Source organism: Acomys minous (assembly GCF_964271855.1).
Source record: "Acomys minous genome assembly, chromosome: 11".
In the NCBI taxonomy this organism is placed as follows: Eukaryota; Metazoa; Chordata; class Mammalia; order Rodentia; family Muridae; genus Acomys; species Acomys minous.
In genome coordinates, this window is record NC_140492.1 from 98,190,930 (window position 1) to 98,203,591 (window position 12,662).

The 12,662-nt window shown below is 45.4% G+C and overlaps 1 long non-coding RNA gene across 1 annotated transcript; it reads right to left on the reverse strand.

Annotated features, from left to right (window-relative positions):
* Positions 1 to 1,447: 1,447 nt before the first annotated feature.
* On the reverse strand, positions 1,448 to 10,501 carry LOC311608265. Its single transcript, XR_014782883.1, has 3 exons — positions 10,403 to 10,501; positions 6,346 to 6,432; positions 1,448 to 1,534 (listed from the first exon to the last, which is right to left on the reverse strand). It is a non-coding gene; the product is annotated as an uncharacterized lncRNA (long non-coding RNA).
* Between the last annotated feature and the right edge of the window lie 2,161 nt (positions 10,502 to 12,662).

Here is a 12,662-nt window from a genome sequence, read left to right on the forward strand (position 1 = left end):
ACTAGGTCTTTGTTGACATGCGTGCTGGCAGACTGTCACCATAGCACAAGAAGGTGACAACTGAGTAGTGACCCTTCTCAGGAACAGCACACAGCAGCTGCCTTCTTCCTGCAAACAGGGCAGGCTCTCAGGTCAGTGAATATATTCTTTTTTTTTTTTTTTAAGATTTATTTACGTATACAGTGCTCTGAACAGTCAGTGCTCTTAACAGCTGAGCCATCTCTCTAGCCCAGTGGATATATTCTTTTTTTTTTTTTTTAAGATTTATTTTATTTTATTTTTTTATTTATACAGTATTCAGCCTGTATGTGTGCCTGCATGCCAGAAGAGGGCACCAGGTCTCATTGTAGATAGTTGTGAGCCACCATGTGGATGCTGGGGATTGAACTCAGGACCTCTGGAGGAACAGCCAGTGCTCTTAACCTCTGAGTCATCTCTCCAGCCCGAATATATTCTTATTACTCTATTTTCTTTTTCCTGCTGGGAAATGTAGATGACAAAACTATCTTCTGTAGCTGGGTGTGGTGGCACATGCCTTTAATCCCAGCACTTGGGAGGCAGAGGCAGGTGGATCTCTGTGAGTTCGAGGCCAGCCTGGTCTACAAAGTGAATCCAGGACAGCCAGGGCTACACAGAGAAACTCTGCCTTGAAAAACAAACAAACCAACCAAAAAAACCTACCTTTGGTTGGGGGGGTGGGGGATGTCTTTAATCCTAGCCCTTGGGAAGCAGAGACAGGCAGATTTCTGTGGATTCAAGCCCAGTCTGCTATATATTAAGTCCCAAGAAAGCTGGGAACATATAGTGAGATGCTGTCTCAAAACAAACAAGTAAAACTCCATCTTTATAATGAAGCTGTCCTGTGGTGTATTATGCATGTGTCAGCATATGACTGTTGACATTTATAGGAAGTTGACCACTGGGACGGCTGGCAGGGGTAGGACTGTGACACTATGTGTGTGATCTTTGGTCTCAGGAGCTATGAAGGAAGGGGTCTGATATAGCTTCAGTTTGCTTGCCCTGCTCTTCCAGAGAAGGATTCTAACAGGTTCCAGCCTAGCCCAGCTCTAACTAATACTTTTGGGGCCTTTGAGCCACTGGCTGCAATGGGGAGAGGTTGTTAGTGGATAGATCCCAAGACATGACTGAGTGATTCCTACTGATGAAGTTCTTCCAATTATTTTGAAGAAGAAGAAGAAGAAGAAGAAGAAGAAGAAGAAGAAGAAGAAGAAGAAGAAGAAGAAGAAGGAAAGGAAGAAAATGGAGAGTTAAGAGCACTAGCTGCTCTTCCAGAAGACCCAGGTTCTGTTCCCAACACCCATGTGCCTACTCACAACTTTCCATAACTCCAGTCCCAGGGGATCCAATGCCCTCTTCTGGCCTGGTGCACAGGCATACATGCAGGCAAAACAAAACACCCCTGTCCCCCAACACACAAAGTTAAAAAACAAAACAAAGCAGAAACGTTACCTCTCTTATGATGCTGATCTGAAGGCATATCTGCTGCAACCGGATGAAAAGAGTCTCCTGTCACCTGAAAGAGAAGGTCCTGCCTTGTCCACACTGATGACCACGATGTGGTCAGAGCTACAGTGTGCTACAGAACCCAAATCATAGGCTTCTAAGCGAGGCTGCTACAGGGAGGTGGAGACTTTGTCTCCATCACTTCGTCTCATCCTTGGAAGACGTTCAGTAGAAGCCTGGGGGACAGTGGGAGGGAGTGACAAGGAGGAGGGAGAGATGACAAAGAAGAGAGAAGAAAACCCCTGGCAGCGTCCCTGGTTTCAGGGAGCAGGGGTCAGGCTCAGCAGGAGTAACGCCAAAGAGCATCTGGAAATATTTTTCTAGAAAGAATATCATGTAATTCCAAAAAGTAAAGTATGTCCTAGTACTTAAGGGGGGGGGTTGTCTAGAAATTAGGAAAATGGAGGCCCAGTGTTGTGATTCAGTGGTAGTGTGCCTGCCATCCGTGCACGAGGCTCTAAATTCACTCAGCACTGGGGAAGATGGGTTGATCCAGGGGTCTGTGCATAGGAGCTGTGCTGTTTGAGGGGGAGCTGCTTCTCTCGGGGAAGGGTTGGAGGACGTTGAACCAATGATGGATGCGAGTATACGGCAAATTAGAAGAGGAAGAAAGGAGAGCTGCAAGGGAGCGTAAACATGACCAGGACTGGAGGAGCTGCCTTCGTTAAGGACTCTTGGCTCTCAGATGTCAAAGTGGGACACACAGTCTGAGAGAGGAACAGCCTCCTTATCCCCTTTAGCTGTCAGCATTCCAGTCAGCAGAGACAACTCCGGGTAAACAGGGAGGAAACTGGTTGAAAAGCTGAGATAGGGGCTGGAGAGATGGCTCAGAGGTTAAGAGCTCTGTCTGCTCTTCCAGAGGTCCTGAGTTCAATTCCCAGCAACCACATGGTGGTTCACCGCCATCCATAGTGAGATCTAGTGCCCTCTTCTGGTGCACAGACATACATGTAGACAAAAACACTGTGTATATAATAAATAAATAAATCTTTTAAAAAAAAAAGAAAGAAAGAAAAGCTGGGCTAGAGAGATGTTCAGTGGTTAAGAGCATGTACTTGCCTGCAGAGGCCCCAGGCTTGGTTCCCAGTACCCATGTTGGGCATCCCATAATCTCCTGTAATTCCAGCTTCAAGGGCGATCTCTAGCCTCTCTTGGGTACCCCACCCCCACGTGTACACATAATTAAGAACAATAAAAGTGGGGGCTGGAGAGATGGCTCAGTGGTTAAGGGCACTCACTGCTCTTCCAAAGGTCCTGAGTTCAATTCCCAGCACCCACATGGCAGCTCTCAACTGTCTGATGCCCTCTTCCGGTGTACTAATGTAAATGCGGACAAAGTACCCATATACATAAATAAATACATCTTTTAAAAAAACAATAAAAGTAATTTTTTTTTAGTGTTGAGGGCTAACAAAACCCCAGGCGTTCTGTGGTAGTGGGCTGGAGGACGAACAGGGAACCAGGCATGACGCCAAACCTAGTGGTCAGGATCACATCTAATGTGCTATCAGCTGCCCCCCAAGACTGGGCTTGCTGTAGCCACTGCCATTAGCACCATACGTCTTACTGCTTTGGATCAACACCTTACATTTAAAAACTCAGGGCCTCGTACGTCTGACTACTTAGCCCTAGATAACATACTTACGATCTAGCTGCAGGAGAGGCTAGAAGAGGAGACCAGGGAAGAGCACTAGAATTCTCTGGCTCCTTTAAACTGAAGTGGAGATACAAAAAGGCCTGCAATGTGTACCGCTTTCCTTCTTAGAGCATAGCATACTTTTTAAAAAGAGTTTTTAAAAAAATGTATGTGTACACATATGTGTCTGTATGTCACATGTGTGCAGGTGCTCAAAGAGGCACACCAAGACAAAACAAAGTGGAAAAAACCCAGCAAAACAAACATGATTGCATCATTGCAATATTATGAGGAATGAAAAAATATGTAAGAAATAGCCAGGTGGTGGTGGCACACGCCTATAATCCCAGTACTCGGGAGGCAGAGGCAGGCGGACCTCTGTGAGTTCGAGGACAGCCTGGTCTACAAAGTTAGTCCAGAGAAACCCTATCTGGAAAAACAAAAACAAAACAAAACAAAACAAAAAAACAAAAAAACAAAAAAAAAAAAAGAAAGAAAAAAGAAAAAGAAATAACCCAAATATCCATCAGCAGACTCGTTACTAGATTCTGTATGGAATATTCACATGGTGAAATTTTATTAGCTCCTCAGAGAAACATTGGATTGGACACTAATTATTTCCGTGCCTTTGACACAGGGAATACCATTAGCTGTTAAATCAATCCACTCTTGCTTTTACTCCACTGTAGCACACCAAAAAGAACCGCCCAGAAGCAAGTCCACTGCAAGGGTGCATCTGCTGTCCGGGTCTAGTTGTGTTGGGAGATGACTCCTTACACACACTTTAAGATTTGTATCTTAAATATCTATAGGAACGCGTAGGAATATGATGTGCACAGGCTGGCTGATTGACCTTGCACACATTTCTGTGCGATCATTACCCAAGGCAAGATTTGGAATATTTCCAGTACAGAGAGGCTAACCTCGTGCTCCTTTTCAGTAAACAGACTCCTGGGAGCGTTACAGGTGTCCTGGCAGTCCGGACCAAGGAATACCACAAAGTCACACTGCACAACAGACCTCGCACAAGAGATTTATTGGGAAAAACCCAGGAGGGTGGCTGCCTCTACTTTGGATAGAAGCAACAGAAACTGGGCAGAACATGGGGTTTATATAGGGTTTCTTGGGGGCGGAGCTTTCCAGAGTGGGGATTGGTGGGATTTCAAGCCTGGAACTTGGACTTTTTACTCTGTAGATTGGAGCTTGCCTGCCTGTCTCTGGAGGGGCTGAGTCAAGCAGTTATGGCCTATAAAGTGTTCTGTGGGCAGAGCCTGGTACTTGGAGGTCCTCCGGGGAGGGGCCCTGGCCACTCGCTCACTTAGAGGGGCTCTTACAGACCACCCACTCCTCCAGTAAAGGCAGCCAATGGAGAGTTGTCAGGGCTGGAGATATGGTTCAGTGGTTAAGAGCACATGCCGTTTTTGCAGATGTCTGGAGTTCTGTTCCCAGCCACCACACTGAATTGCTCACAATTGTCAGTAGCTCTAGTTTCAGGGGATTGAGCGCCCTCTTCTGGCCTCCTCAGAAGCCCACACTCACATGCACAAACTCTCTCTGTGTCTCTCTCTGTGTCTGTCTCTGTCTCTCTGTCTCTCTCTGTGTGTCTGTGTGTCTGTCTGTGTGTCTGTGTGTCTGTCTGTGTGTCTGTGTGTCTGTGTGTCTGTCTGTGTGTCTGTCTGTCTGTCTGTCTGTCTCTCTCTCTCTCTCTTACACACACACACACACACACACACACACACACACACTAAAATACAATCTTAAAAACTAATTGAGTTGTTTCTGTTTGGGGTTATCATGAATAAAAGTGTCACAATCTAGGACCTAGAATGTCAGAGAGGATGACTTATTCTCCAGAGAAGACAGTGATGCTAAACTTCGACTCAGCCAGTAGGTGGGCTGTTAAATTCTTCTTCCTTTTTTTTTTTTAAATTTAAAATTATCTTTTAAAATCTATTCTTGGCTGGGCATGGTGGTGCACCCCTTTGGTCCCACCACTTGGGAGGAAGAGGCAGGAGGATCTCTGTGAGTTCGAGGCCAGCCTGGTCTACAAAGTGAATCCAGGACAGCCAAGGCTACACAGAGAAACCATGTCTTGAAAAACAAAATCACTTTATGTCCAGATCATAGGCCCCTCCCTTGTCTCCTCCCGGTCCCACCCTTCCTCCCTCTTTCCCCCTAGTCCTCCTCCCCATACCAACTGACCCCAGCCTATCAAGTCTCATCAGGACTGCCTGCATCCTCTTCCTCTGTGGCCTGGCAAGGCTACGCTGCCAGGGGGAAGTGATCAAAGAGCAGGCAACAGAGTCCATGGCAGAGACAGCCCCTGCTCCCCTTGCTAAGGGGACCCATATGGAGACTGAGATGCCAATTTGCTACATCTGAGCAGGGGGCCTAGGTCCTCTCCATGCATGGTCCTTGGTTGGTGCATCAGTCTCCACCTCGCCCCTGCCCCGGGCCCAGACTTGTTGGCTCTGTTGGAGCTCCTGTCCCATCCAGGTCCTTCTATCCCCTGACTCTTCCATAAGACTCCTTGGGCTCTGCCCAGAACTTGGCTGTAAGCCTCAGCTTCTGCTTTGATCCCCACCTCTGGATGGAGTCTTTCAGAGGGCATCTATGGTGGGTTCCCATCCTGTTCTCTCTCTTCAACAGCTTCCTGTGTCTATTTTATTTGTCCTTCTAGATGAGCATTAAGCATCCTCCCTAGGGCCCTCCTTGTTATTTAGGTCCGTGCATTATAGTGTGGTTATCCAGTATTATGTGGCTAATATCCACTTATAAGTGAGTATATGCCATACATGTCCTCCTGGGTCTGGGTTACCTCACTCAGGATGATCTTTTCTAGTTCCCTCCATTTGCCTGCAAATTTCATTATGTCTTTGTTTTTAGTAGCTGAATAGTATTGCATTGTGTAAATGTACCACAGTTTCTTTATCCATTCTTCGTTTGAGGGACATCTGGGTTGTTTCTAGTTTCTCTCTATTACCAACAAAGCTGCTGGGAACACAGTTGAGCAAATGCCCACCATTCCTCAATCCATTGAGGGGCTCAGAAACTACATTTCTTTAAGCCAAGACTACCAGCAATTGGCCTCATTATCAATGCCCCCCCCATGTCTGAGGCAAACAAACGCCAGGACACCCCAGGAAGAGGAGATTTCATATGGGCATGCACATTGGAGGCAGTACCTGGCCTTGTGGATAAACCCTGTGAGCCGCCATGAATCCCGAAAAGCCACGGCTTCAGTGTCCACTGCTCCCCTGTTCTAGGAACCCCTACAGCAGAAAAACAGCAAGCAAGCTCATGAGCCTTCACTGGTACAAAGTAGTGTGCCCCATATTCATGACCCCTCAAATGGTAAACCAGATGAGTGCCTTAGAAGCAGGCTCCGCTTTTTAGACTTTCTAATAAAGAGTGTGCAATCATAGCTAATAGCGCATTATTAAATCACAAAAGGTGTGATTACTGCTTGGAAATTCTTTATCACTTAGGCTTGGAGGGGAATATTTACAAAAGAGTTATAACAGGTACAGACAGGTCAGACACAAAAGACAAATCAATGTGTTTGGTTTGGTTTGGTTTAGACTGGGTGAGGACTACACCACTTCCACCTGTCGGAGTTTCTTGCCTTGTTCTCCCTTGTGACTATATCAGGATAGCCAGGGCCAGGCCATGTTAGTTAAATCAGACCACCTGTGGGTAACACAAGAAAGTGGGGGTGGGGCTGGAGATGTGTGGTGTGTGTGTGTGTGAGTGCATGCATGCATGCATTGTGTGTATGTGTGTGTGTGTGCGTGTGTATGCATGTGTGTGTGCATGCATGTGTGTGTGCATGTGTGTGTGTGTGCATGTGTGTGTGTGTGTGCATGTGTGTGTGAGAGAGAGAGAGAGAGTGTGTGTGTGTGTGTGTGTGTGTGTCTATGAGCATCTTCAGCCCTCTCCAGACAACCTCACTGTGACTCACAGACTGGAAACTGGTTCCCTTTGGAATGGAACTTGCTCTCACCACTCTATGGATCTTAGGTTGGTCTCTGCCCCTCCCCCAAGAGCTGGAGGCTTCTATTGGTCATTAGTGGGGTGCTCTCATAGCAGAAGGACTAGCCCCTGAGGAAGCCAACATCAGCTAACATATGTTGTAGGATGGTTCAGGGGAGATCACCTGGGAAACAGGCTCATGTAATTCCCTGGGGTATGGAGCTGCATTGCTGTTGGCCCCCACAGTTTCTTTTTTTTTTCTTCCTCTTTTTCTCCGGCCCCTGTCCCCTCTCTCCCCCCATCCCCACTTCACCCCCCACTGAGACAGGGTTTCTCTGTGTATCCCTGGTTGTCCTGGGATTCGCTTTGTAGACCAGGCTGGCCTCGAACTCACAGTGATCCATCTGCCTCTGCCTCCTCAAGTGCTAGGATTGCAGGCGTGCACCACAGCGCCTGGTTCCCCACCCTTTCTTAAGGGTGGTCTCTAGCAAGGGGTGATGTGCCACATAAATGCATGCTGAAGAATGAATGGCTTTTAGAGGAATCTCCTAAAACTTTGCGGGAAAGAAATGGTGAACAGATTGGCTGAACACCACAAAGGTAATTATGATGCTTTTCGCAAGTGGATTCTGGGAGATGTAACAAATCCTGTATCCACTGGATGAGATGAGGGAAAATATAGAACCCTTTAATTGTTTCAGATGCTGTGTGCTCATGCGGCAACGTAAATGAATTTGTCACTTTGGAAAATAAACATATCCTGCTGTTTTCTGTATAGCCCTCCCTTTGCATTCACAGGGGACTGGATCCAGCAACCCCTGAAGGTGATGCCCAAATGGACAGATGCCCAAGTCCTTTATACAACGCGTGCCAGTGTTTATGTATAATCTATCTGCATCTTCTCATATACCTTGTCATCTCTAGACAGTGCAGCATGAAGAAGGAACGTAGTCACTGTTCTATACTGGGTAGGAAAAAATGAGGGTCAAAAAGGTCCGTGCCTGTTCAACACACAGGCACTTTGGGTTATTTTGCTTATTTCCAGAAGTGAATCTGTGAATTCAGACCTGTACACCTGGAGGCCAGCTGTACTCATTTCACTGGGCTAACTCAGTAGGAAATGAATTTGTAGCATCTGTCACCAGAGCGATAATCACGTTTCTGACCCCGGCTTCAGTTCCACAGGCCATAGGATCAGTAGTAGTAAAACATTTCAGTCTAGTCATGGTTACAGAAACATGGCGGATGGATCATATTTTTAAGATAAGTTTTTAGATGTATTTATTTTTATTATTTTATCTGTATGAATGTTTTTGCCTGCACATATGTATGTATGTGCTCTCAGAGTTTGGAAGGGGACATTGGCGCCCTTGGGACTGGATTTACAGACTGCTGCGAGGCACCAAGCGGGTTCTGGGAATGGAACCAGGTCCTCCGCCATAGCAGCAGCTGCTCTTAACCTCTGAGTCTTCTCTCTAGCTCCTATGTTATTTTTTTAAAAAATGGTTATTCTTTAAATTTTATTTTATGTGTCATATATGTGTACCTCACATGTATGTATGTGCACCACAGACATGCTAGTGTCTGTAGAGGGTAGAAGAAAGCATTGGCTCCCCCGGAACTGGAGTTACAGGTGGTTGGGGGTCACCTGACATGAGTGCTGGGAACTGAACTGGCTAAGATGCTCTTAGCCAGCGAGCATCTCTCCAGCTCTGGGCCACAGTCTTCTTGCACAGACTTGGCATCTTAGATCCTGCATTCCCACAGGACAAGCTTTACTCCCTTCAGAGGAAGAGCTGCACATGGCCCAATGGCCCTCTAAAGTTTACTGCATCCGGAGAACTTTTACCCCATTGTCTTTGGATTGCTCCAGTTAGACATTGGTCCTCTTATTTAACTGCAGGCCTAAATGCCTTTCACGCAGGTTACAGTTCTCTTTCCTTTATTTTATTATTTTGTTTTGTTTTGTTTTGTTTCATTTTGTTGCAACAGGTTTTCTCTGTGTAGTCCTGGTTGTCCTGAAACTCACTCTGTAGACCAGGCTGGCCTCGAACTGCCTCTGCCTCCTGGGTGCTGGGATTAAAGGCCTGCGCTACCACCGCCCAGCATTACAGTCCTCTTTCATATATTTATTGTTATTTTTTCCTTTTTTTATTTTTACAGTACTACAGGTTAGATTTAGGGGCTTACACATGCCAGGCAAGCATCTCATTGCCTAGTTATAAACTTAGCCATTTTTTTTTTCTTCTCTTGAGCTCACTAAGTTGTCAGTGTGGACTTGAATTCACACTGTAGCTCAGGAAGGCTTATGCTTGCAATTCTCCTGCCTCAGCCTTCCAAGAGGTTAACGTTACAGGCCTGGAACACTAGGCCTGGCTACTGCTTGTTACTTTCTGTTATAAAAGCAAATATATACCCATTATGAAAATCTATTAGCAATAAAAATATAGGAAGTTATGGCTACCATTTAGAATTTTATTATTAAGAAGGCAAACTTGCTGGGCGGTGGTGGCGCACACCTTTAATCCCAGCACTTGGGAGGCAGAGGCAAGTGGATCACAGTGAGTTCAAGGCCAGCCTAGTCTACAAAGCGAATCCAGAACAGCCAAGGCTATGCAGAGAAACCCTGTCTTGAAAAAAAACCCAAAAACAAAACAAAATAAAACAACAACCCCCCCCCCCAAAAAAAAAAAGAAACCCAAACAAACAAAGAAAGAAGGCAAACTTTTGAGACAGCCACTAGGCAGGTAATTTGAGAAAACTTGCCATAACACAAGATATTATAAAGAATACTTATGAATTTACAATAGCCAGAGTTTGTGAAGCAATTTTTAAGGAAAAATTTCAAACTATCAGATTTATAAGCATCTTATTTTTCACACAGCAAATCTTTTTAAGAACTATAAGTAGATTCTTTATACCTGATGAGACATGTAGTCAATGATATAACCTGACAAATCATCTACCTTATCTATCTATCTATCTATCTATCTATCTATCTATCTATCTATCTATCTATCCATCCATCCATCTTTCTATCTAGAAACAGTATAAGAACATGTGAGTAGTTTGAGATAAAACAAAACATAAAGTGTTAAGAAGTATTGCAATAAAATCCACATGGGAGGCTAATGGACTTTCTAGACAAACTTTCAGAGTTACAAACTTCGAAAATCCTCATAGCTTCATGGTTAAAACCACCCATTACATTTCCCCCGAAAAGCCCAGGAATTTATTTTTATAAAGATCAAGCATATTAAAACCCTTAACCTTATCTTTTTTTCCATGCAGATCTCCAGTTTGCCACTTCTTTCCCTGAGGCGACTCGACACCCAGTGTTCAATCTCATGAGCAGGGTGATGTAAGACAGGCGTTGTCACCAACACTTCAGGGCGCCTGTATTCGTTCACCCCTCAGCTGATGAAAGGAGGGAGATTAATTACCAGGGTGATTTCCTTAAGCTCAGCCATACTTTGCCCAAAGTCTTAACAGGTCATGATGACATGTTTTTTTTCAATGTCATTTGGGACAAAGGCCTCCAGAGGCTTATCTGAAAAAAACAGAATCTGGTTCAATAGTCACTATTTGTTAAAGGTACAGACTGAGTGAAGTTATAGGTTACTTCAGAGGTTTTAAATAAAAAAACAATTATGTGTTCGGGTGTTTTGTGCTTTGTGCATACAACACACACACACACACACACACACACACACACACACACACACACACACACATGCCTGGTACTGTTGGAGGCAGGAAGAGAGCATTGACTACCTTGGAACTAAAGATGGTGATTCGCCTTTGGATGGTTTTTAGCTGTAAAGAAACAATTTCTAGGGGCTGGAGAGATGGCTCAGTGGTTAAGAGCACTGGCTGCTCTTCTGGAGGGGTCTTAGGGTTCAATTCCCAGTGCCCTCATGGCAGCTCACAACTGCAGTTTCAGTGAATCCATGGTAACAGACAAGCATGTCATATATATATGCATACAGGCAAAATACTCATACGCAAAAAATAAAAAAGAGAGAAAAAGAAAGAGTTTCTGTCACATGGGAATGAACCATTCAATGCAGTTTAGATCCCTGCTGGACATTAGATAGGTTTGTTTGTTTGTTTTGTTTTTGGAGACAGGGTTTCTCTGTGTAGCCTTGGCAAACAGCAATCTCTCTCTCTCTCTCTCTCTGGTTCTCCTCCCCCCTTCCCGCGAAATAAAGTTTCTGTGTAGTCATGGCTGTCCCGAGCTGGGATTAAAGACAAGATGTGAGCCACTTCTGCCTGGCTCGTTTTATCTTAATGTGACCCTGTCCCTCAGCTGCTTCTTCTTCCTCCTCCTCCTCCTCCTCTTCTTCTTTTTGAGACATGGTTTCTCTGTGTAGCCTTGGCTGTCCTAGACTCGCTTTGTAGACCAGGCTGACCTCAAACTCACAGTGATCTGCCTGCCTCTGCCTCCCGAGTGCTGGGATTAAAGGTGTGCGCCACCACACCCAGTTCCCTCAGCTTCTTAGACTGAGTCATGAGCTTGTTTTTTCTTTTTTTCTTTTCCTTTTCTTTCTTTCTTTTTTCTTTCCCTTTCTTTCTTTTCTTTTCTTTTTTTGAGATAAGATTTCTCTATGAAGCCCTGGTTATTCTGGAACTTACTCTGTAGACCAGGCTGGCCTCAGACACACAAAGATCCAAGCCTCCTGAGTGCTGGGATTAAAGGCATGTACTACCACATCTGCCTAGTTTTAACTTCTTAGTGGTTTCTTCCTTTGTTCACAAAAGAAAAGTACTAGCCACAGGCTGAGTTGTATGAGGTTGTCTTGTCTTTGTAGCCCTTTGAAGATGATGTTGAAATGGCTCAAAGGTCACTTACTGATTGATAGCATTAACCTGCTGAGGCCTCATGGACTTAACGTCTGCACATGTTCCCTTGACCTTGGAGGACAGTCCCATGGGGCCTGTAGAAATGCAGCTTTTCTGACTCTCTACCTCCCTGAGAGGTTACATGTTTGTTTATTTGTGCATGTGTGTATCTGTGTGAGTGCACTTATACATGTTTGTAGTCGGGGACAGGCGTGGCTATGCCTGTGTGCTTGCCTGGAGGCCTGAAGAGAATGCCAGGTGTCCCAGGCTGGTCTTGAGTTCACAGAGATCCACCTGCCTCTGCTGCCCTGGGATTGAAGGCGTACACTACCACACGCGGCTGCTATCTGAAATAAGTTCTTCTTTCTCACCTACCTAGTGTTGGGGGCTTGGAAGGGATTGGGGTAGATATAAGAACCCAATAAAGTTGCCCAGAGTCCTGGCTACACTTACCCTCAGGAGAGGCACAGGCACACTGCTTATGAAATAATCACATGGGTGCTTTGTCTTAGTATTTTTCCTGCCTTTATTGGAAGTATACCTGACGGTTCTGTTTGAGGCCCAGAACCTCCAACTGTCAGAGCCTTATAGATGGATGCCTTGCAGAAGGGTGTCCCAGATACCACCACCATCGATGACACCGGCAATAAAAGTCTGGACGACAGCATCCTCTGTCCAGATCCGATAG